The 27,230-nt window shown below is 36.0% G+C and overlaps 1 long non-coding RNA gene across 3 annotated transcripts in view; it reads right to left on the bottom strand.

Moving 5' to 3' along the window:
* LOC143648129 (uncharacterized) overlaps nt 1–27,230 on the bottom strand; it is a 61,682-nt gene that overhangs the window by 21,988 nt on the left and 12,464 nt on the right. The window contains exons 1-3 of one of the 3 annotated variants that reach the window (XR_013158402.1): nt 12,239–12,317; nt 12,024–12,148; nt 11,521–11,588 (exon numbers count right to left, since the gene is read on the bottom strand). This is a non-coding gene — a long non-coding RNA (uncharacterized LOC143648129). Of the gene's footprint in view, nt 1–11,520; nt 11,589–12,023; nt 12,149–12,238; nt 12,318–27,230 lie in introns of those variants that run through there. The other 2 variants (XR_013158404.1, XR_013158403.1) reach the window with 2 other exon arrangements.

Here is a 27,230-nt window from a genome sequence, read left to right as displayed (position 1 = left end):
TATATGTATATAAGCTATTGGATGTTTTTGATAAAACACAGAAGCTGAAAGAAGCAATGGGAAATGACTACTTTTTCTAATGTTTAAAATATATAATATAGCATTTCTGTAACTGTTTTGTTATTGCTCTTGTATAAAACCAATTAATCCTTTGTAAATCAGAGACAATTTATTATTAAATATATGCCACTACTATAAGCAGATAGCTATTTAGACCCAGAATTGCATACTATAGAGTTGGCTAAAGGAAGAATTGTTAATTAAATTTAAAAGAAAATTATCAAACACTAAAAGAAAAAATAGAATTATTAAACATGTAATGTGGCGTGATGAGGCATATTTATAACCAAAGTGAAAAAATGAATGTTGTATAAATTCTTATTAATGATGTGGTAGCCACACTGACTTTAAGAGAGACAACGGATTAGTGATTTTTCTCTAATAATAAATGAAAATGGATCAGTTAAATATATAAGAAAATATGAAAACCAGAATGATTACAAGGATGAAAATCACTATGAAAACAATCCCAATGAAAAATGTTATGACTGATGCAATTTCAAAAGGACTTAACTAGAGAAGTAAATATTTAATTCCATTATTGAGAGATCCTTTTTTAACTTACAAAATTAATGAAAAAGTATTAAAATGCATATTGTAAATTTTTTGTGAATTGAAGTAGCACATCATAAACAGTTAAATACACATGTATTTTATATGCATAAATCTATTTTGTTATGTCTTAAAAGTATATAACAAAAAATTTAATTGGGAATATACATAAAGAAAAGGCAATGATATACTTACACCAATCATTTTCATTTTAGGGTACTTATCAAGGAAAAAATTCCATTGAAAGTGGAAGAACTATTCATATAAATAAATATATGTGCGTGAGTGTGCTTTCATGTTTCTAGGTATATATACCTATATATCTGTACAGATTTATATACATACATTTATATATGCACACATATACATATGTAAATATGAATACATATTTGTATGTGGATGCATATCCACAGATATATACATGCTTAAATATATATGTATATATATATATAAATAAATTGAAAAGGACCTAAACAGTGAAAGTGATAATCTTTTAGAAGGTAACTATATTTAATAGGCTAAATTCTTATAGCCTATTAACTATATTTAATAGGCTGAATTTACTGATCAGGTAAACATTGTAACTATATGCTATTAATAATGATTTAAATAGCATAATATTACCTCCAAAATAAACTTGTGAGAACAGGAGAAAAATGTATTTTGGGTTCACAATATAGTAATATATTTAAATTCAACTGTTACCGTGAGAATTGAAATGATCAATTTGTGATAAATTTATTAAATGTTTATTTAAGTGATTTTACATTATTATAATGTTGCAATTTAGAAAATATTTTAGTTTGCCAGCTGCTGGAATGCAATATCTCAGAAACGGAATGGCTTTTTAAAAAGGGGAATTTCATAAGTTACAAGTTTACAGTTCTAAGGCCATGAAAATGTCCCAATTAAAGCAAGTCTATAGAAATGCCCAAATCTAAGGCATCCAGGGAAGGATCCCTTAATTCAAGAAGGCTGATGAAGTTCAGGGGTTCTCTCTCATCTAGAAAGGCCTATGGTGAACATGGCATCATCTGTTATGTTATATTTTCACACAAAAAAATGTTTAAAAAGACAGTATTGAAACATAAGCAAAAACTGGAATATAGATTGCAACCTTTATATCAAGGTTAAATTCCCTGAAGTAGATTACATAAGTGAATAATCTTGTCCATAGGAAGCGCACATGAACGTATTATGTGTTTAAGGAATATGATGCGTACAACAGGCTCTCAGATTTTCAGAAGGTAGATATACAGGCAGATAGATAAGGAAGGAGGGAGGGAGGAGGGAGATACATCAAAGGTGGCAAAATGTTTTAACTAGTAGATCTGGTAGGAGGGATATGTTGGAGTTCCCTTTATGGGGTTTATATTATGTTTGCAACTGCCCTGTAATTTGATTTTATTTCCAAAAAATAAATTTTAAAAAAATGAATTTCTTTAAAAAATCAAGGATAGGTTTGTTTTTGTTTTTTTAAAGTAATACTCAAGAAACTCAAGTGTATCCAAATTCTGAACAAATTAAGACAACAATTCAATGCACAGAAAGACTATTACAACACAAGGGGTAAAAAATAAACAGAAAAGACTTGCCAACAGAGGTGGCACATAAATAAACAAATATAAAGTTTTAATATTATATGAACAAACAAGTATACCTGTTAGCTATCTTTTTCTAACATTATAATAGTGTTTTTATATTTAGTACAAACATACAGAATGTCTTTATATGTGTAATGTATTTGTTTTTTTTTCCTATCATACCCCTTACCCCTTGCCTTCATTGATTACCAGCATTTCAAACTAAATTTATTTCAACATTTGTTCCCCCTATTATTTATTTTTATTCCATATGTTCTAGTCGTCTGTTGACAAGGTAGATAAAAGGAGCATCAGACACAAGGTTTTCACATTCACACAGTCACATTGTTACAGCTGTATTATTATTCAATCATCCTCAAGAAAGATGGCTACTGGAACACAGCTCTACATTTTCAGGCAATTCCCTCCAGCCTCTTCATTATATTTTGAATAACAAGATGATATCTACTTGATGCATAAGAATAACCTCCAGGATAACCTCTCGACTCTGTTTGGAATCTCTCAGGCACTGACACTTTGTCTCATTTCCCTCTTCCCCCTTTTGGTCAAGAAGGTTTTCTCAATCCCTTGATGCTAAGTCTCAGCTCATTCTAGGGTTTTTCTTAATCCCTTGATGCTGAGTCTCCGCTCATTCCAAGATCTCTGTCCCACGTTGCCAGGAAGGTCCACACCCCTGGGAGTCATGTCCCATGTAGAGAGGGGTAGGGTGGTGAGACTGCTCGTTGTGTTGGCTGGAGAGAGGGGCCACATCTGAGCAACAAAAGAGGCTTTCCTGGGGGTGACCCTTAGGCCCAAATTTTAAGTAGACTTGACCTATCCTTTGTGGGGTTAAGTTTCATATGAACAAACCCCAAGACTTGGGGTTCTGCCTATAGCTTTGGTTGTCCACACTATTTGTGAGAATATCAAGAATTCAACTTGGGGAAGTTGAATTTCTCCCTGTTCTCACCACTCCCCAAAGGGGGCTTTGCAGATACTTTTCCACTCACTGATTGAATCCCTCTGGGATTCATCGGGGCATACCTCTGGACAAACCAACAAAATCTCATGTCCTACCTGAGATTCCAAGTACTTATGGCATTCAATCAAACTACCTACATAAGTTATATTAGGAAATGCACTAGTCAAAATATAAATTTTGTAACAAATAAACATTTTTTGCTTTAGTCTCACACAGAAGGTAACATTTTAAAATATTAATTACCATCTATTTTCAGTACCCTGCAATAATGACATTCCTTTGTTCTTCCTCATGCAAAAACATTTTTAAAATTGCACCTTGTACATTTCTCTATTATTATACACTCTAGGCATTCCCAGATTATACCATCTCAATCATTAACATCTATCTTTCTTTCTGATTTCAATATGTTCCCAGCCCTCCTCCCTCTATCATTCTCACATGCAGCTTCATTCGGTGTTTTAACATAATTATATTACAGTTAGGTAGTACTGTGCTGTCCATTTCTGAGTTTTTGTATCCAGTCCTGTTGTACAGTTTGTATCCCTTCAGCTCCAATTACCCACTATCTTACCCTATTTCTATCTCCTGATGGTCTCTGTTATGAACAAAATATTCCAAGTTTATTCACTAATGTCAGTTCATATCAATGAGACCAAACAGTATTTGTCCTTTAGTTTTTGGCTAGTCTCACTCAGCATAATGTTCTCAAGGTCCATCCATGTTGTTACACACTTCATAAGTTTATTCTGTCTTAAAGCTGCATAATATTCCATCATATGTATATACCACAGTTTGTTTAGCCACTCGTCTGTTGATAAACATTTTGGCTGTTTCCATCTCCTTGCAATTGTAAATAATGCTGCTATAAACATTGGCATGCAAATGTGTGTCTTTGCCCTTATGTCCCCTGAGTAGATACCTAGCAATGGTATTGCTGGGTCATATGGCAATTCTATATTCAGCTTTTTGAGGAACTGCCAAACTGCCTTCCACAGTGGTTGCACCCTTTGACATTCCCACCAACAGTGGATAAGTGTGCCTCTTTCTCCGCATCCTCTCCAGCACTTGTCATTTTCTGTTTTGTTGATAATGGCCATTCTGGTGGGTGTGAGATGATATCTCATTGTGGTTTTGATTTGCATTTCTCTAATGGCCAGGGACATTGAGCATCTCTTCATGTGCCTTTTGGTCATTTGTATTTCCTCTTCTGAGAAGTGTCTGTTCAAGTCTTTTTCCCATTTTGTAATTGGATTGGCTGTCTTTTTGTTGTTGAGTTGAACAATCTCTTTATAAATTCTGGATACTAGACCTTTATCTGATATGTCGTTTCCAAATATTGTCTCCCATTGTATAGGCTGTCTTTTTACTTTCTTGATGAAGTTCTTTGATGCACAAAAGTGTTTAATTTTGAGGAATTCCCATTTATTTATTTATTTCTTCAGTGCTCTTGCTTTAGGTGTAAGGTCTATAAAACGGCCTCCAATTATAAGATTTATAAGATATTTCCCTACATTTTCCTCTAACTATTTTATGGTCTTAGACCTAATGTTTAGATCTTTGATCCATTTTGAGTTCACTTTTGTATAGGGTGTGAGACACAGGTCCTCTTTCATTCTTTTGCATATGGATATCCAGTTCTCTAGGCACCATTTATTGAAGAGACTGTTCTGTCCCAGGTGAGTTGGCGTGACTGCCTTATCAAAGATCAAATGTCCATAGATGAGAGGGTCTATATCTGAACACTCTATTCAATTCCATCGGTCAATATATCTATCTTTATGCCAGTATCATGCTGTTTTGACCACTGTGGATTCATAATATGCCTTAAAGCCAGGCAGTGTGAGACCTCCAGCTTTGTTTTTTTTCCTCAAGATACTTTTAAAAATTTGGGGCACCTTGCCCTTCCAGATAAATTTGCTTACTGGTTTTTCTATTTCTGAAAGATAAGTTGTTGGGATTTTGATTGGTATTGCGTTGAATCTGTAAATCAATTTAGGTAGAATAGACATCTTAACTATACTTAGTCTTCCAATCCATGAACACAGTATGCCCTTCCATCTATTTAGGTCTTCTGTGATTTCTTTTAACAGTTTCTTATAGTTTTCTTTGCATAGGTCTTTTGTCTCTTCAGTTAAATTTATTCCTAAGTATTTTATTCTTTTAGTTGCAATTGTAAATGGAATTCGTTTCTTGATTTCCCCCTCAGCTTGTTCATCACTAGTGTAGAGAAACACTACAGATTTTTTAATGTTGATCTTGTAATCTGCCACTTTGCTGTACTCGTTTATTAGCTCTAGTAGTTTTGCTGTGGATTTTTCAGGGTTTTCGACATATAGTATCTTATCATTTGCAAACAGTGATGGTTTTACTTCTTCCTTTCCAATTTTGATGCCTTGTATTTCTTTTTCTTGTCTAATTGTTCTGGCTAGAACTTCCAACACAATGCTGAATAACAGTGGTGATAGTGGGCATCCTTGTCTTGTTTCTAATCTTAGGGGGAATGTTTTCAGTTTTTCCCCATTGCGGACTATATTAGCTGTGGGTTTTTCATATATTCCTTTTATCATTTTAAGGAAATTCCCTTGTATTCCTATCTTCTGAAGTGTTTTCAACAGGAAAGGATGTTGAATTTTGTCAAATGCCTTCTCTGCATCAGTTGAGATGATCATGTGATTTTTCTGCTTTGATTTGTTGATATGGTGTATTACATTAATTGATTTTCTTATGTTGAACCATCCTTGCATACCTGGGATGAATCCTACTTGGTCATGATGTATAATTCTTTTAATGTGTTGCTGGATTCGATTTGCATCTATATTCATTAGAGAGATTGGTCTGTATTTTTCTTTTTTTGTAATATCTTTGCCTGGTTTTGGTATGAGGGTGATGTTGGCTTCATAGAATGAATTAGGTAGCTTTCCCTCGACTTCAATTTTTTTGAAGAGTTTGAGCAGGGTTGGTACTAAGTCTTTCTGGAATGTTTGGTAGAATTCACATGTGAAGCCATCTGGTCCTGGACTTTTCTTTTTGAGAAGCTTTTGAATGACTAATTCAATTTCTTTACTTGTGATTGGTTTGTTGAGGTCATCTATTTCTTCTTGAGTCAAAGTTGGTTGTCCATGCCTTTCTAGGAAGTTGTCCATTTCATCTACATTGTTGTATTTATTAGCATAAAGTTGTTCATAGTATCCTGTTATTACCTCCTTTATTTCTGTGGGGTCAGTGGTTATGTCTCCTCTTCCATTTCTGATCTTATTTATTTGCATCCTCTCTCTTCTTTTTGTCAATCTTGCTAAGGGCCCATCAATCTTATTTATTTTCTCATAGAAACAACTTCTGGTTTTACTGATTTTCTCAATTGTTTTCATGTTCTCAATTTCATTTATTTCTGCTCTAATCTTTGCTATTTCTTTCCTTTTGCTTGCTCTGGGGTTACTTTGCTGTTATTTCTCCAGTTCTTCCAAGTGGACAGTTAATTCCCCAATTTTTGCCCTTTCTTCTTTTTTGATATAGGCATTTAGGGCAATAAATTTCCCTCTTAGCACCTCCTTTGCTACATCCCATAAGTTTTGATATGTTTTGTTTTCATTTTCATTTGCCTTGAGATATTTACTAATTTCTCTTGTAATTTCTTCCTTGACCCAATGGTTATTTAAGAGTGTGTTGTTGAGCCTCCACATATTTGTGAATTTTCTGGCGCTTTGCCTATTATTGATTCCCAACTTCATTCCCTTTTGATCTGAGAAAGTGTTTTGTATGATTTCAATCTTTTTAAATTTGTTGAGACTTACTTTGTGACCCAGCATATGGTCTGTCCTTGAGAATGATCCATGAGCACTTGAGAAAAAGGTGTATCCTGCTGTTGTGGGGTGTAATGTTCTATAAATGTTTGTTAAGTCTGGCTCATTTTATTGTAATATTCAAATTTTCTGTTTCTTTATTGTTCCTCTGTCTAGATGCTCTGTCCATTGATGAGAGTGGGGAATTGAAGTCTCCAACTATTATGGTAGATGTGTCTATTTCCCTTTTCAGTGCTTGCAGTGTTTGCCTCATGTATTTTGGGACATTCTGGTTCAGTGGATAAATATTTATGATTGTTATGTCTTCATGTTGAATTGTTCCTTTTATTAGTACATAGTATCCTTCTTTGTCTCTTTTAACTGTTTTACATTTGAAGTCTGATTTGTTGGATATTAGTATAACTACTCCTGCTCTTTTCTGGTTGTTATTTGCATGAAATATCTTTTCTCAACCTTTCACTTTCAACCTATGTTTATCTTTGTGTCTAAGGTGTGTTTCCTGTAGACAGCATATAGAAGGATCCTGTTTTTTAATCCATCCTGCCAGTCTATGTTTTTTGATTGGGGAGTTCAATCCATTAACATTTAGTGTTATTACTGTTTGGGTAGTAACTTTCCTCTACCATTTTGCCTTTTGTATTTTGTATGTCATATCTAGTTTTCCTTCTTTCTACACTCTTCTCCACACCTCTCTCTTCTGTCTCTTCATATCTGTCTCTAGTGCTCCCTTTAGTATTTCTTGCAGAGCTGGTCTCTTGGTCACAAATTCTCTCAGTGATTTTTTGTCTGGAAATGTTTTAATTTCTCCCTCATGTTTGAAGGACAATTTTGCTGTGTATAGAATTCTTGGTTGGCAGTTTTTCTCTTTTAGTAATTTAAATATATAGTCCCACTGTCTTCTTGCCTCCATGGTTTCTGCTGAGAAATCTACACATAGTCTCATTGGGTTTCCCTTGTATGGGATGGATTGCTTTTCTCTTGCTGCTTTCAAGATCCTCTCTTTCTCTTTGACCCCTGACATTCTGACTAGTAAGTGTCTTGGAGAACGTCTATTTGGATCTATTCTCTTTTTTTTTTTTTTTTACAAGTGAAAGCCAAGGAGAATTTGAGGTTTTCATCTTGAAGATATACATTTCAGAAAGAATCCAACCTGAAATGCATTAACACACTATTGCAAAGTATTCTAGTTTACTAGCTGCCAGAATGCAATATACCAGAAATGAAATAGCTTTTAAAAAGGGGAATTTAATAAGTTGCTAGTTTACAGCTCTAAGGCCAAGAAAATGTCCCAATTAAAGCAAGTCTATGGAAATGTCCAATCAAAGGCATCCAGGGAAAGATACCTTGGTTCAAGAAGGCCAATGAAGTTCAGGGTTTCTTTCTCAAGTAGAAGGCACATGACGAACACAGTCAGGGCTTCTCTCTCAGCTGGAAGGGCACATGGTGAACACAGAGCCATCTGCTAGCTTTCTCTCCTGGCTTCCAGGTTCATGAAGTTCCCCAGGAGGCATTTTCCTTCTTCATCAACAAAGGTCGCTGGCTCGTGGACTCTCTCCCTCATGGTGCTGCAGCATTCTCTATTCTCTCTGAATCTCCTTTCTCCAAAATGTTTCCTCTTTTATAGGACTCCAGAAACTTATCAAGACCCACCCAAATGGATGAACATGTCATCACCTAATCCAGTTTAACAGTCACTCTTGATTAAATTGCATTTCCAGGGAGATGATCTGATTACAGTTTCAAACATATGGTATTGAATGGGATTATTCTGCCACTATGAAATGGGATTTTGATTAAAACATGGCTTTTCTAGGGTCCATACATCCTCTCAAACCAGCATGCAAAGTGACCCACAAAAATGCTTATCCATTGCAACTTTATATAGAGAGATTCTTACTGAGGGTTATCATAGAGTTCAATCTTAAAGGACAAACTACTTATATGGGGACTGACAATATCAGGGATCAATGTAAATTAAATAGCATAAGTGAAAAAATATACAATCACAAGAGTAAGAAGTTAGAAACCTGAATACTGTGGAAAAGATTTATTAGTCTGCACGAGTTGGTTTTGATATGCTATTAGTTACTTATTACTGGAAATGATCAAGATTTTCACTGCAGCAGTATTTTCCACACATATAAGAACCTTGAAGTGATAAGCCTTTCTCAAATTGTCACTTAGTGTTTCTACCCCTCCCCTCAAAATACAGAAATAAGCTTCTAATAATAACTAGCCATTTATAAAGTTATAAGATACAGGTCTTCATAAACATTAAACAAGCTATAACTGAGGCACCTGGATGAACACTACCAATACTTACAAAAAGAAAGTGTTGGACTGAAAATTGCTAAATACTATATGCATTACAATAAACACACTATTCATGTTCTTGTGAAACTAAAATGGGGAGAATCTTACTGCTATTCTGTTAACAATAAGATTAGCAATAATCTTACTGCTAATCTTTATTGCTATTGAAGTAAATTAAAAAGTAAGACCAAACTGCTTTAATGTATCAATCTAGTTTAGAAGCATCATCAAAAAAAACCATTTAATTATAAGTGGCTTGGATTATAATCTTAGAGTTACTTTTATTATTATTATTTTTTTTGCATGGGGAGACACGGGGAATTGAACTCTGGTCTCTGGCATGCTGAGCCACCATGGCCCACCCAGGATATACTCTTTAATGAGAATTTTGCATACTACTAAAAGATAGTCTGCCAGGACACATCCTAGAAAAGCTGTGAACTCAAGCTCTTTGTTATTCCTGAAGGAATACACCAGTTTGATAATACATGTATACCTTCCAGTGTATCCAGGAGCTCTATATACCAAGTAATTCAGTAACTGATAGGAGGATATAAGCAAAGAGGAAACCAAAAGCAGACCTTGTATCAACTTATACTGGATGGAAAGTATTTTTTTAATTACATTATAAATGTAATTCATAAAATCAAATGTACTCATAAAGGTACATCTATTTTATGTTACATAAAAAACTGCAGACTGTAAATTGTGCATATTTACCATAATATGTTACCTGGGAAAGCCAGTGAGTGGGATTTCTTGCAAATATTTACTGCCATGATACAAAACAAATATGTGTAAACTGCACGGTCCCTAAAAGAGCAGTTTGAGTTTATATATAGAAAGATGTCACTATCTGATCAAATATGCAAGAGATGTAATTTCCCAGAGTTTAATAACCACACAGGTGCCTCCTCCTTAGCCTTCTTTCCTGTGTGACAGTTTTATCCCTTCATTCTGGTTCTCACTTTCTCACAGTCCAGGGGTCTGAATGACCTTTTCAACAAGTTCCTCAAAGGCACACTGGACACCACCACAGTTTTTCTGTGCTTGCCTGGAATAACATGGAATGCTTTCATTCAAATTTCAGGCTTTTGTTTCTATCAACTTCATGATTTTCCTTAACTTTATTTCCAACTAGCATGCTTACTATGTCATTTCTTGTGCTGCATGTTTCCAATTCATTTAACCAATTATTCAGTTTAAGAAAGGTGTCTCTTCTTGTGACATTATCAGTTAATATAGCACCCTGTGCACCTCTACAATAGCTGGGAGTTAATGTTCTGAATTGCTCTTGACCACCAGTATCCCATTTCCATTCATTGAAACAGTTTTCACCTTAACGTCAACACAGGCCTCAGCTCCAGCCTGCACAGCTGCCAGCTGGTGAAGCCACATGGATGTAGAGGACAGCAGCTATGGGGAGACCAGAAGTGGGCCAATTATCCACCACGGGGCTGGGCCTCAGGGCATAGGCAGCCAGCAATTGTGGTGTCTGGCAGGTTTGCCTGTGCTGCAGATCAGCTGATCACCCCAGGCACTGGTCAGCTCCCCAAACCCCCAGAGCAGAGACCTGCCAGCTGGCTACTCCAAGCAGAACAGCCCCCGAGCCAAGCACGCCAACCACAAGTACAAACATAGGTTTTTAAATTATATAAAATTCCTTTATGGATTTCATTTGACCTAGTCAAATAATGTTACATTGATATTTTTCCTGATATTAAACCATTTTGCACTTCTGAAAGAAATGTTCTTTAGCAATGATATTCATCTTTTAATGTACAGTGAGATTTAGTTCACTAATTATTTTGTTTTTTGTATGCTGCATGGCAGGGTCACATTTTATTCTTTTTCCACGTGAGTATCCCATTATTGCAGCACCACTTGTTGAATTTTTGTTTGTTTGCTTGTTTTGCTGGGTTGTTTGTATGTGAAGTGGATGGGCCGGGACTCCAACCCTGGTCTTCCACATGGCAGGCAACAAGTCTACCACACAACTACCCTCGCACCCCACCCCAACAAATCTTTGATTTAAGATTTTCACATTTATGCTCTTAAGTGAGAAGAACGCTTGTTTTGTTTTGTATTCTATCAAGATTTTGATATCAATTTAGTAGTACTATCTTCTAAAAATAGAGAAATAATGTCTAATTGCAGATAACATTTATTCAACATTTTTTATATATATTCTCATTTAAACTCATGGCAATTTCATGAAATCCGTTACCTGTATTTCAGAAATGGTGTAGCTGAATCCTAGAAATTCAGTAACTTCCCAGCCATTGAATGGTAGAGCTGAAATTACAAAGTGGTGGGCCACACTAATAAACAACACTCAGCTAATTAATACCTTTTTTTCAATATTCTAAAACTAGAAGGTGGTGGTTTAAATTTAAGGGGAGGGAGAGATGATACATACAAGTAAAATCAATCATTTTTGAAGACAATGTTTTCAAGCGCAATTTCTTCCAAAGTTATTCAGTTTTCTACTTCTTGAGTCAATTTTACAAAGTCCAAGTTTTACATGTAATCATCCATTTTATCAAAATTTTGAACATTCTTAATATCTACTTTTAAAAACACACTTCAAAAACAAGGAGGCATGGCTGGTTCAATGGTAGAATGCTCCCCTTTCATGAGGGAAACCTGGGTTCGATTCTTGGACCATGTACCCAAAAATAAACAAACAAACAAAAATACATATCGCAAAAACAAAAGATTAAAGCTCACCTTGACTTTGAGCCAGATGAAGAATTTTTCATGTGACATATCTGGCAGTTTCTGATTCTGCTGATTCACTACTGATTTTCTCCAGCTGAGCCAGGAGTCCCACAATCCGAGAATTATTGGTAAGGCTAAAAAGAATGTTACTTCACATTAGGGCATATTCTACATTAATTAAAAATTAAAAAATATAAAAATCACTGTTTAAAGAAAACCTCTACCTTTCCAAAAACACTGAACATTTGAATAGTTAGCACTGCTGAGTTGTCAACATAGCTGTAAATAAAACAAAAAAAGAGAGAAGCAAATAAATTATATAGTATTCAGATGTTAGGAACTGCTACAGAAAAAAAGCAGGTTAGGGAAATAAAAGATTCAGGGAAAGGTGGCATGATTTAAACAAAATGGTCAGGGAGGATCTCATCAAAAGGCTACCATTTAAGGAAAGGCCTGAAAGACAGTGAGCCAGACAGATAACTACAAAAAAAGCAAACTAGGGAGAGGGAATAAAAAGTACCAAGACCCTGAAGGCCAATGCTGAGAAAAAGAAGAAAACCGGAAATATATAGCAAACAGTATACTTATTATAGCTTTTTCAGGTTAATAATTAGAACCAATGCTTAAATTTGGAGATACTTGATCCAAAAAGATGTCAGGAGGTTGAAGAAAAGCATATTATGCATATTATCTGAAAATGTAACTAATATACCATTTAAAAATAACTTTATGCAACATTTCCCATTTTTTCAGATAAACAGCATAACACAGAAGAAAAAGTGATTATCGATATCCATAACCCTCCACATAAAAAAAAATTAAGAATAAGTACAGGATATCATTAGCATAAGGTTTTTAAACCAAATTAAATGCAATATATTAATATAAACATATATAAAAACATACATGGCAGTGATAAACATCAGATTCAAAATAATAATTATCTCCAGGAATGAGGGAGAAAAATGTTATCAGGCAACAGTACAACACTGTATTTGTAATTTCTTAATTTGTGAGTAATTGGTGCATTTATGTTCATTATATTACTATTTTAGATTTTCAGAAATATTTCATAATTTAATTAATTATGAAACTGTACGGACATGTTTACTTTTACATATTTCACTTTTCTTCCAATGTTGCATAAAGAAGAAAGGTTTCCTTAAACTGTTGTTATAAATCTGAATGGGTGAAAATTTTAGCAATTTATTATGGAAAATTCCATATATGAACAAAAGAAAAACAGTACATTGAACCATCATGTACCCATCACTCAGCTTCAACAATTAGTAATTTATGGAAAACTTATTTCACTCAGAACCTCCTTCAAACACACACACAGCAGTGGTTAATTTTGAAGCAAATCTCACAGACAGTACTTGCTCTATAAATATTTCAGTATTATCTTGACATGTAAGACCTCTTTTTAAAAGGATAGCTATATTACCACTATACTAAAAGCAATAATTCTTTAAAATCAAAATCTAGCCTGTGCTCAAATTTCCCAAATTTTCTCTCATTTTCTTTTAACAGGTGGTTTGTAAAATAAGAAACAAACAAGGTCTACAATTTCTAGCCTATTGTATTTACCCTTTGATCTGGGGTTTTTTGGTGGCTCCACTTCTTTTTTTCTCACAATTTATTTGCTTTTAAAACTTGCCTGTTTGTCCTGAAGAGTTTCCCATATTGTGAATTTTGCCAATTTGCCATGGTATCATTAGTATGTTTTTCTACCCTCTATATTTTCTGCAAACTTATGGTTGAATCTGAAGGCTTGGAATCTGATTTGCTGACAAGAATTCTTTATAGGTGGTATTATAATCTTCCATAGGAGGCAAACAGTCTGGTAATCTTTTTTTTGTAATATAAACAGGAACCAATACCATTGCCTAGATCCATTATTCCATTAAGGGTTGTTAGTGATAATCTTCATCATTTCATTCCTTTTTCATTTGTTAACTAGGATAATTCCATAAAGAAAAAAATTCCCTTGTTTTGTTCCCTAAAGGTACAGTTCATCAAAGAAAGGCAGAATAAATGCTAGATCTCTAATTTATCTATATTTATCAGTTTTCAGAAATCATTTCTTGGACTCCTCCGACAGGTGACCAATGTAGTATTTTGTTTTTATGTACCTAATTTTAATTTTAAACTCATTCATTAAGTTTATCCACTGCAATTATTAATGATCAAACTGCCCTATTTTTTATCAATGGAACCTTCTTCAAGTCGGATTCTAAGCCCTTTGTTTTTGTTGTCATTAACAGGCAAGGATGACTTTATTCAAAGATGTATGCAACAGAGAAGAGAGAGACCAAAAGATTATGGTGAAAGAGAGAATGAGATTAGAAAGCTATCACAACCGGGAAGAGGCCTCAACTTTCCTGCAGCAGAGGGCAGGAGAGCTTTTAAGGACTGGGATGAGATAAGAAGAAGAGCTCTGCAGGGGGACTCAAAAAAGCCATGTTTGTGTTCATTACATGATGTTATCTCCTGAGCTCACTGTTGAAGCCAGGTAGAGCATTTTCTATCTAGATTCTGTAAGGGCCAAGGTGTGCAAAGTCAGGGACCCGGAGTTAGGAAGAAGGATATCTAAAATTTAGTCATGCTAGTGTGAAGTAAAGGCCAACTTTGGACAGTAACACAATGAGTGGATAATTTCTTAACCCAGGATCACAGGATTTAGGTAAAATTCCAGGATCACAGGATTAAGGTAAAATTGAACATTGTCACTATGCCCTTTTTTTCAAGATAAATTATTCCATTCCTTACTAAACAACTCAAAGGAGGCAGAGTAGAGTCTAAGAAATACTCTCCTGAGGACTCTTGGTGTTGCTTCTACAAAATCAGATGAACTATCTACTGACAGGTGACAGTAAAGGTCAGTTGTTTTAGGGTCAGGTATCACTAAAAAGGGATGACAGGAAAGCAAAGAGAAGCACTCGCCCAGAAGCCCCGCTCGGATCCGCAGCCCACCAGTCAGTCTCCTCCCTTCAATAAATCCCCGAGTCCGAACCTGTGTCTGTGGGTCGGTGGGTCTGCGGAGCCTGCTGGCAGCCTTGAGCCCTGGCTACTGTTTGGGAAGCGACACCAGACCCATGGTGGAAGCAACCTCGTCGGGACTCCTCTCACACTCGGCGGCGGCATGTGGCTCATACAGCGCCTTCTGCAAGGGGCTCACGCGCATGCTGCTTACCTTCCACCTGGCCTGGTGGCTGCGGATCAACTTCCCCTACTTCTCTGTCCTGGCCTCGGTGATTCTCAACGTCCGCCCGCAGGGACATATTTAGAGCATCGCTAACTATGTGCAGCCCCTTCACACCACCCCCATCCCCACCCACCCCCACCCCCGCAGGACAGGATGACTGGCTTCCAGCTCACCCGCCCTCCAGCAAAAGCTACCAGCCCCCCTCACTCACGCAGACTTGACAAGCAGCCTTTCCATTTTATGAAACTTTTTAATATAAATGGGTGGTTAAAAATAATAATTTGCAGAAAGCCGGCAATATGACCAAAAAAGCATAAGATAAAATGAAAAACATACTCCTAAGGAAATAAATGATTCACAAAACAGTAAAGAACTTGAAAATCTGAAAAATCATCAAAAATACTTAAGAGGTTATTGCATCCATGAAACAAAACACAGCACGAACTTTAAACATTTAAGATCAACTGTACAACAATGGTCCAAAGGGGTGGGAGGTCTTCCAAATGAGAATAGGAGTGAATAGAGGTCAAGGGTGTGGAATTGATGGTAAGCAATAGAAAGATTGAGCGAGAAGCTGGAGGAAAATAACATGATGTGAAAGAACTACATTTTTTCATTTCAAAAAAATTTTTAAAAAATGGCAAACAAAAGCCAGAGTGAAAAACAGCACAAGAAAAAGCATGCTTCAAATATGAAGCACCCTCAGATGTGGCCTGGTTTTGAACAGTTGCTGGGAAAGTGAGAAAGAGAATCTGTCTGAACTTGGCACATGGATTAAGACTCTAGAGTTAGAGATGAGAAAATTCAGTCAGAGCATTTCACTTTGCTGTTCACTGAGCAGAATTTAAATAGTTATAATAATGGTGCCTAGAACATAATAAACCCAGAGAGTTGTGCTCCTTAGTGCTGATTCTGGGAACTTTTAAGGTACTGTCATCACCTGTAAGCAGAAGCTCTCTCCTTTGGTTCTGCTCTTTTTGGAGCCTTTCTCTGATGTTTTCCTGAGGCTACATTAAGGCTTATCACCTCAACCAATCTTTTTTAAGTATTTTAGGACTGGTAGCTTGACTCTTTTCCTAAAAAGTCTATTACATTTAATGTCAAATTAAGGAGAATGAGATAGTTACACATTTCAGGCTTTTGTGCCCATATATCCTTAAAGTTTCCTCAAGTATACGCTAAGCACAGAAATATCTAATCAGGTCCAAAATTCAGACTTGAAAATATTCTTTAATATCATCATCTTAAGAAGTTGAACTTAGGTGTGAATTTCGGTATGTTAGTGTGAAAAGTTGTAGTTTAAAAAAGAGCTGTATAACTTTGGTAAGAGGGGTATTTAAAATGTGGTTTTTTGAATATGTTTGTGATTACTGAAAACAATGTTTTTTGAATATGTTTGTGATCACTGAAAACAAAATTTGAAACACATTAGTTGGCAGATACAACTGAAAACCAAACAACGGAGCATTCTGCTGCTACTTGTAATTCATCTTTGCTAAAAAATTACAGGAAGCAGGATAATTAATTAGGGAAATATTTTATTTGGGCAGTTGCTATAAACAGGGGACTATAACTCTTGTACATTACTTCTCATCTTTCTTAAGTTTCTTTAAGCAGTCTCACATACCACAAAATCATTTTAAGAATGTTTATAGAAGAATTGTTTTAAAAGTGTTCTCATTATCAGAGTAGTTGCAGATAAATTTTTAAAATAATGTGATTTTTTAAAGCCTAGGAAGCAATTATATGAACTCTATTCTGGAGGAAAAGGCTCCCAGTGGAAGTTATATGACTTTTATGTTTCTGTGCCATCAAACACAGGCAAAAATATCAATTGTACAATTCTACTGTTTAACAGGCATTATTGTTTTCCTTGGTCCCAAGAAAAAAGGTCTGATGTATTAGGTTGACTATTTTATTGTAAATTAATCTATTCTGATTTTTAAATTTTTGGTTGAATATTAAAAAAAGGGATGACAGGAGTTCCAGGAAGATGGAGGAATAGAGTAGGTTGAGTTCACCCCTGCTCCAATGAACAAATAGAGAAGGGACTGGAAGGTGACTGAGGCAGCAATTCCAGGTTGTAAGTGACCTGGGAGAGTCTTCTGCACCACATAGGGAGGTCCTGATGCAAAAGCTCAGGAACTGAGAAACAGAGGATCGGAGACCGTCCGCTGGTGCAAACAGCCTAACAAGGAAGCCCGGAGCCATCAGGAGTGCACAAACAGGGAGCTGGGGAATGGGAAGTAAGACAAGCAGCTTCCTTGAAAGTGTTATCCTCACCAGCATAACCCTGAGATTCATGAATTACCCTACACCCCATACATCTGAGCCCCATCACCTGCACCCCCTTCCCATGCTAGAAGTGTCCCCACCTTGCCAAACTCCATGCGCATACCCGCCCTACACTCCCACTTCAAGTGCGAGTGAGTGCCTGCCCCACCCAGCCTGACCAACTTCTCCTGTGCAAGTACAGTCTCATCTCACCTCTCATGAGCCCTACCTGCCCTCCCTGCCCTCTGCAAGTGGTTACTGGTGCATAAAGGCTGCAGGCACTTACCTCCATACCTAGGCTACACCTATCCCCAGCCCATACAATTGGGAAACCCCACCCCATCCTACCTGAGCTGTGTGCACACATGTGTACATCAGTTTACGGCATTCCCAGATCTGCTCATGTGCAAGGCCCCCAGCCATGGGCCCACAGCTCTGGGCAAGTGCTGAGCAGCACAGCCTGGCCACATCCACCCCCAACCCACACTGGTGAAACACCCACCTGATGCCCTGAGCTCTGTGCATGTGCACAAAGGGAACCAAGCCCTAGACCAGTGCACACCAGGGCCATGACCCCCAGACCTGAGCACACACACAGCCACATCCTCCCAGCTGCCAGGGGCTCAGGCTCACTGGTACCAGCGTAGCATCACCAACCTGCACCTACACCTGTGCTGCAACACCTCACCACAATTTGTATACTAGGGAATAAATATATCTTTGAAAAGAGAAATCCTATAATTCAGATTTGAAATAAATTTGCATATATGAAAACTAAAACTCTGAAATTTAACAATTAAGCATTTTCTTTTCTTGAACTATTTTTCTCTTAAAGGTCATCTGTGAATATTTTTCTGTAGCAAATAAAACTCATTCAAAAAATTGAATACAAAACAATTCTCAGATTATTACTGGGAGATGGGGCCAAGATGGCAGCTTAGCAAGGTGTGGGATTTAGTTTGTCCTCCAGAGCAGCTAGTAAGTAGCCAAAAACAGTACAGAACAACTGCTGGGGCCACATCAGTGACTGGACACACAGAGTACCCCAGTCTGGACAAGCTGGACCCACTGCGAGCCTACCCAGAACTGTGAGTTCCCCAAACCACAGCAGCCAGCGCCCCTCCCCAACAGGCTGGTTCCCAGAGGGGATAGGAAAGAGACTTTACCAGCAGCAGGGGCTGAGCTCTACCAAGCTCCAATTGTGGAATTAATTAACAAATTCTGACTAATAAAAATAGGTCCCCAACTCAGCTGAACCTCAAGTAAATGCAGAGATTGCTGGTTTTTGCAACTGCACAGAGGGGGCAGAGCAGACAGAAAAAGAAAAAAGAAAACAAAACAGAGGTTTCTTGGATCGGATAGCACATAATACTTAAAAGAACCTGAGCTCTGAATTAAAGGAGGGGAAACATAGGACCTGAAAATACACAAAACAACATACCAACTTATGATTGGCAAACCCAAAGAATGGGGGTTCTGCTCCTAAAAGGATTTTTCTTTTTCTTTTTAGTGGCTGTGTTTCTATGCCTTGACTACTCTTTAGATACAGCAGTAGGGATTCTCAGCCTCAAACTGCCAAGGCATAGGCAGAATTAAGCTTGTATGAGTGTTTATCTGGAGTCTGTGCCTTTCTTGGGAGAGGGGTGGGGCCCAGATCAAGTGGACTCCCTCCCTCAAGGAATTCAGACCCCAGGGTCTGGAAAAGTGAACCATCTGTAGCCAGCCTACAACCTCTCCTCTGTTTCAACCATACCCCCAGCTGGGAGAGTCTGCTGAAGTTAAAGGTATCACATTGCCTTATGCTGGTGGGCCCGCAGGCAGAAAAACACCACATACCAGGCAGGGTTGGAAAAATGCAGAGTCCAAAGGCTTCATAGGAAAGTCTTTCAATCTGCAGGGTCACATCCTCAGGGAAAACGGACACAGGTGACTCTTTCCTCCTGAGAGGAGGCCAGTTTGATCTGGGAAAATCTGGCTACATTTTTAATACCTAAGTAAACCCTTCTATGGTAGGGGAGAGGTAACATACAGGCAGGGCAAGAAACAAGAAAACAAGAAATGAAAACTTCTGTCATGTTAAACAAAACCTAAGTAAGAGGTCTAGAATAAGCGAAACTGAATGTCAAAGAATAGATAGACAACAAAGTCATCCAGAAAGAAAATCTTAGGTAAAAAAAAAAGTGAAAACAATCTCCAAAGTAAACTAATTAAAGTAATTAAATGCCTAGATGCCAGCAAAAAATAATGAACCATACTAGGAAAACTGAAGTCAAAGGAATAAAACAACAATTCAAATGAGATACAGGAGTTGAAACAATTCAATATGTTCTAACAGACATGGAAAACCTCATCAAAAATCAAATCAATGAATTGAGGGAGGATATAAAGAAGACAAGGAATGAACAAAAAGAAGAAATTGCAGAACTATGGGAATGAAAGGCACAGTGGAAGAGATGAAAAAAACAATGGAAACCTACAATGTTAGATTTCAAGAGGCAAAAGAAAGGATTAGTGACTTGGAGGATGGGACATCTGAAATCAAACAAACTAAAGAAAACATAGGGAAAAGAATGGAAAAATATGAGCAAGGACTCAGGGAAATGAACGACAACATGAAGCACATGAATATATGTGCTGTGGGTGTCCCAGAAGGATAAGAAAAGGTAAAAGGAGGAGAAAAACTAATGGAGGAAATTATCACTGAAAATTTCCCAACTCGTATGAAAGAATTAAAATTATAGATCCAAAAAATACAGCTTATCCCAAACAGAACAGATCCAAATAGATGTGCTCCAAGACACTTACTAATCAGAATGTCAGACATCAAAGAGAAGAGAGAACCTTGAAAGTTTTCCATCACGAACAAGGGAAGCCCAATAAGACCATGTGTAGATTTCTCAGCAGAAACCATGGAGGCAAGAAGACAGTGGGATGATATATTTAAATTACTAAAAGGGAAAAACTGTCAACCAAGAATTCTATATCCAACAAAACTGTCCTTCAAAAATGAGGGGGAAATTAAAACATTTCCAGGTAAAAACATCACTGAGAGAATTTGTGACCAAGAGACCAGCTCTGCAAGAAATACCAAAGGGAGTACTACAGACAGATATGAAAAGACATGAGAGAGAGGTGTGGAGAAGAGTATAGAAAGGAAGATTATCAGTAAAGGTAAAAAGAAGGAAAATTAGATATGACACATAAAATCCAAAAGGCAAAATGGTAGAAGTACTACCCATACAGCAATAACACTAAATGTTAATGGTTTAATTCCCCAATCAAAAGACATAGACTAGCAGAATGGAATAAAAACCAGGACCCACCTATATACTGTCTACAGGAAATACATCTTAGACCCAAGGATAAACATAGGTTGAAATTCAAAGGTTGGGAAAAGATATTTCATACAAATAATCAAAAAAGAGCAGGAGTAACTATACTAGTATCCAATAAATTTGACTTCCAATGCACAACAGTTAAAAGAGACAAAGAATGACACTATGTATTAATAAAAGGAACAATTGAACAAGAAGACATAACAATTGTAAATATTTCTGCACTAAGCCAGAATGCACCAAAATACATGAGGTAAACACGAAAAACACAGAAAAGAGAAACAGACACATCTACCACAATAGTTGGAGACTTCAATTCCACACTCTCATCAGTAGAACCTCTAGAACATCTAGAACAAAGGATCAATAAAGAAATAGAGAATTTAAATAATGCAATATGTGAGCTAGACTTAACAGACATTTATAGAACATTACATCCCACAACAGCAGAACACACCTTTTTCTCAAGTGCTCATGGATCATTCTCAAGGATAGACCGTATGCTGGGTCACAAAGCAAGTCTTAATATACTTAAAAAGACTAAACTCATACCAAATATTTTCTCAGATCATAAAAGAATGAAGATGGAAATCAATAATAGGCAGAGTGCCAGAACATTCACAAATATATTGAAGCTCAACAACATACTCTTACACAAGCAGTGGGTCAAGGAAAAAATTAATAGAGAAATCAGTAAATATCTTGAGGCAGATGAAAATGAAAACAAAACATATCTAAATCTATGGGATGCAGCAAAGGCAGTGCTAAGAGGGAAATTTATGGCCCTAAATGCTTATATCAAAAAAGAAGAAACCGCAAAACTTGAGGAATTCTCTTGAGGAACTAGAGAAAGAACAGCAAACTAACCCCAAAGCAAGCAAAAGGAAAGAAATATTGAAGATTAGAGCAGAAATAAATGAAATTGAGAAAAGGAAAACAAGAGAGAAATCAACAAAAAGTTGGTTCTATGAGAAAATCAGCAAGAGTAATGGACCCTTAGCTAGGCTGACAAAAAGCAGAAGCAAGAGCATGCAAATAAATAAAATTAGAAATGGAGGGGGAGACATAACCACTGATCACCCAGAAATAAAGGAAATAATGAGAGGATACTATGAAAAATGTTATGCGAATAAACTCAACAATGTAGATGAAATGCACAATGGACAACTTCCTAGAACAGCATAAACAACCAACACTGATTCGAGAAAAAATAGACAACCTCAACAAACCAATCACAAGTAAAGGAATTCGGGCGGGCCACGGTGGCTCAGCAGGTAAGAATGCTTGCCTGCCAAGCCTGAGGACCTGGGTTTGATTCCCGGTGCCTGCCCATGTAAAAAAAATAAATAAAAATAAATAAATAAACAAGTAAAGAAATTGAATCAGTCATTAAGAAGCTCCCCAAAAAGAAAAGTCCAGGACCAGATGGCTTCACATGTGAATTCTACCAAACATTCCAGAAAGAATTTGTACCAATCCTGCTCAAACTCTTAAAAAAAAATGAAGAGGAGGGAAAGCTACCTAACTCATTCTACGAAGGCAACATCACCCTCATACCAAATCCAGACAAAGATATTACAAGAAAAGAAAACTACAGACCAATCTCTCTAATGAATATAGATGCAAAAATCCTCAACAAAATTCTTGGAAATCAAATCTAGCAGTACATTAAAAGAATTATACATCATGTCCAAGGAGGATTCATCAAGGTATTCAAGGATGGTTAGATAACATAAGAAAATCAATTAATGTAATGCACCATATCAACAAATCAAAGCAGAAAAACCACATGATCATCTCTATTGATGCAGAAAAAGCATTTGACAAAATTCAACATCCTTTCTTGCTGAAAACACTTCAAAGGAATAGAAGGGAACTTCCTCAACACAATAAAGGGAATAAATGAAATATATTTCATACATGAATATATGAAAAACCCACAGCTAACATCATCCTCAATGGGGAAAAATTGAAAACTTTCCACCTAAGATCAGGAACAGGACAAGGATGTTCACTATAATTATTGTTATTCAACATTGTGTTGGAAGTTTTAGCCAGAGCAATTAGACAAGAAAAAGAAATACAAGGCATTGAAATTGGAAAGAAAGAAGTAAAAATCTCACTGTTTGCAAATGATACGATTCCATATGTCAAAAACCCAAAAAAATCCACAGCAAAACTACTAGAGCTAATAAATGAGTACAGCAAAGTTGCAGGTTACAAGATCAATACACGAAACTCTGTAGCGTTTCTATACACTAGTAATGAACAATCTGAGGGGGGAAACCAAGAAAAAAAACTCCATTTACTATTGCAACCAAAAGAAAAAATATTTAGGAATAAATTTAACTAATGAGACAAAAGACTTAAACAAAGAAAACTACAAGATATTGTTAAAAAAAGTCACAGAAGACATAAATAAATGGAAGGGCATACCGTATTCATGCACTGGAAAACTTAACATAGTTAAGATATCAATTCTATCTAACTTGATTTACAGATTCAATGCAATACCAATTAAAATCACAGAAACTTACTTTTCAGAAATAGAAAAACCAATAACCAAATTTATCTGGAAGGGCAGGGGCACCAAATACCTAAAAGTATCCTGAGAAAGGAAAATGAAGTCAGAGGTCTCACACTACCTAACTTTAAGGAGTATTATGAAGCTACAGTGGTCAAAACAGCATGGTACTGGCATAAAGATAGATATATTCACCAATGGAATTGAATAGAGTGTTCAGACATAGATCCTTTCATCTATGGACAATTGATCTTTGATAAGGCAGTCAAGCCAACTCACCTGGGACACAACAGTCTCTTCAATAAATGGTGCCTAGAGAACTGGATATCCTCAAGAATGAAAGAGGATCCATATCTCACACCCTATACAAAAATTAACTCAAAATGGATCAAAGACCTAAACATTAGATCTAAGACCATTAAACTGTTAGAAGAAAATGTAGGGAAATATCTTATAAATCTTATACTAGGAGGCAGTTTCCAGAAGTAAATAAATGGGAACTCCTCAAAATTAAACCTCTGTGCATCAAAGAACTTTGTCAAGAAAGTAAAATGACAGCCTACAGATGGGAGACAATATTTGGAAACAATATCTCAGATATGAGTCTAGAATCCAGAATATATAAAGAGACTGTTAACTCAACAACAAAAAGACAGAAAACCCAATTACAAAATGGGCAAAAGACATGAACAGACACTTCTCAGAAGAGGAAATACAAATGGCCAAAAGGGACATGAAAAGATGCTCAACTTCCTTGGCTATTAGGGAAATGCAAATCAAAACCACAATAAGATGTCATCTCACACACACTAGAATGGCCATTATCAAAAACACAGAAAATTACAAGTGCTGGAGAGGATGTGGAGAAATAGGCACACTTATCCACTGTTGGTGGGAATGTCAAATGGTACAACCGCTGTGGAAGGCAGTTTTACGGGTCCTCAGGAAGCTAAGTATAGAATTGCCATATGACCCAGCAATACCATTGTTAGGTATCTATTTAGAGGACATGAGGGCAAGGACACAACAGACATTTGCACACCAATGTTTATAGCAGCATTATTCACAACTGCCAAGAGATGGAAACAGCCCAAATGTCCATCAACAGATGAGTGGCTAAACAAACTGTGGTATATACATAGGATGGAATACTATGAGCTGTAAGATGGAATAAAGTTACGAAGTATGTGACAACACGGATGGACCTAAAGGACATTATGCTGAATGAGATTAGCCAGAAACAAAAGGACAAATACTGTATGGTCTCACTCATAAGAACTGACATTAGTGAATGAACTTGGAGAATTTCAGATGGAAACTCAACCAAAAGGGGGAAGAGTGAAATGAGACAAAATAAAGTTTCAGTGGCTGAGAGATTCCAGAGTCAAGAGGTTATCCTGGAGGTTATTCTTATGCAGTAAATAGATATCACATTGTCAGTTAAGGTGTATCAGAGAGGCTGCCTGAAAATGTAGAGCTGTGTTCCAGTAGCCATGTTTCTTGAAGATGACTGTACAATGATACAGCTTTCTCAATGTGACTATGTGATTGTGAAAACCTTGTGTCTGATGCTCCTTTTATCTACCTTATTGACAGATAAGTAAAACATATGGATTAAAAATAAATAAAGAATAGGGGGAACAAATGTCAAAATAAATTTAGTAGATTGAAATGCTAGTGATCAGTGAAAGGGAGGGTTAAGTGGTATGGTATGTATGAATTTTTTTGTTTCCTTTTTATATCTTTTTCTGAACTGATGCAAATGTTCTAAGAAATGATCACGATGATGAAAATACAACTATGTGATGATATTGTCAGTTATTGATTATATATCAAGAATGGAAATGATCATATGGTAAGAATGTTTGTGTTTCTATGTTGCTATGTTCAATAAAAAAACAATCAGCAAACATACTATGCACACTGAGCAAACATACATTCTAGTCCATTCCAACTTAGAAGTCTGCTTGGTCAGTAACCTGAAAAATAAAAATTAAATTATACCACTAATAAATATCTCTCATGTCTGAGTAATTTCTTTCTCAGACAGATGCTCTTCCAAAAGATGGACTGCAGAAGGAAGGAAAGAAAAGTGAAAATTGAACAAAATTATATTCTAAGCCACCAGCAACTCAGCTCTAAAATTTTAATCTGTTGACACAACTATTAAGAGGCACAAGAACACCACGAGAGGGCAGCTTTACCTTTTGAATGATTTTTTTGCCTTTGGAAAATCTGAGGCATGGTGATGGGGCCAAGAGCAAAAGGAAAAAAACCCATAAATTCAAGATTAAATTTATGTTAAATAAATTTAATTTATTAAAATCATTAATTCAAGCTGCAATGCAAAAGCAATGCAGAAAATGTTTGAGTAAAAATACTCAGAAGTGGATGTATCTTTTCTGCCTTATTCTATTTTTAGATGAATAGAAAAGAGGCTAAGACCAAGCTTTGAAGATTTCATATTAATTGTTAATATGTTACCCATTTTATAGTGAGAAAATCATGCAAGTTAAGTATGATCAGTGTGAAACACATCAAATGATGTTAACTTTCAAAAAGCATGTTTAAAGGGCACTGTCACTCAAATATTTATTTCACTAGTGGTTTCACGCTGCTTTTGATTATTATAGTTCACACTAAATCTTAGAGCTATTTTTAAAAACATAAATTTTCTTGAATATTGCAAAAGTTCCAGTGGGATACAGATATTATCCTGCAACAAATAATTTACCAAGTAAAAGCTATAAAACCTATAAAACCTATCTTCAAATAATAAATACATTTTATTACCTTTTTTACCTTAAGACATAAATCTAACGCAAATACCAATATTCTCAAAACAACATAAAAACATATGCCAAAACATTAAAATATAACAAAGTTTTAGACTGACATAGGATTCATGGAATTAAGATTATTTTCAAACAGTATGGCCTTATTTCCAAAATGCACATTATTTTTCAGAAATGTTCACTCCTCATTTATTTAGCTATTACATTTGCTTTAATCTTTTTATTAAAGGATTTTCTTGCTTTTCTCTCAATATTGAACATACAGCTGTATATTGCTCCATCATAAATCAAAGAACAATGAAAAAGTAGAAATTTCACTGTAATTCCTTTATAATAACAGTTAAATATTTAAATTCATAAATTAAGAATATTTTCCTCCTAAGGGGAAGAGAGAACAATAACTATTTACTTCTCTGATTACCTCTTACATATTTATTAAGTACAAAAAAGGCTTCTCTATATAAGAATAAATTCTAGCTCAGCCTACCAAATGGCTTGTCAAAGACAAACCAGTAAAACCATGTTAAACTTGGTCTTACTGCCTGGATTTATATATACTAGAGCTAGCAATAACTAATCACATGTCCTTCAAATTCCTTCACCAATGTTCATGAAATACTAATTATTTTATATCAATTACTTTTAATAATTAACTGGTCATGTTTTAGTGGGATTTTAGGGAACTGTTTATAGCACTCTACCAACATTCTCCCAATATTTGCTCTCCCCTTCTTCCAAAGTAACAAGAATTTTAGCCAGCCATAAGGCCACCTTGCTGAACATTTTCTAGCCTCATTTTTAACTTAACATGCAAATTAATATACACTAAGCCAGAAATTCTCAAAAATTTTGGCCTCATGATACAATCAAACTCCTAGAAGAAAACAAAGAAGCATCTTCAGGAGCTTGTGTGAGACTTTACACCCAAAGCACAAGCTTTAACAAAGGAAAAAAAGATAAATGGGACCTCATCAAAACTAAAAACTTCTGTGCTTCAAAGGACTCGTGCTGCTTTGAAAGGACGTATGTACCCTAGAAAAGCCAGGTTTTAATTCTAATCCCATTTTGTAAAGGCAGCCA

Source organism: Tamandua tetradactyla, chromosome 10 (genome assembly GCF_023851605.1).
Source record: "Tamandua tetradactyla isolate mTamTet1 chromosome 10, mTamTet1.pri, whole genome shotgun sequence".
Lineage (NCBI taxonomy): Eukaryota > Metazoa > Chordata > Mammalia > Pilosa > Myrmecophagidae > Tamandua > Tamandua tetradactyla.
This window is presented reverse-complemented; position numbering and strand designations above follow the sequence as displayed.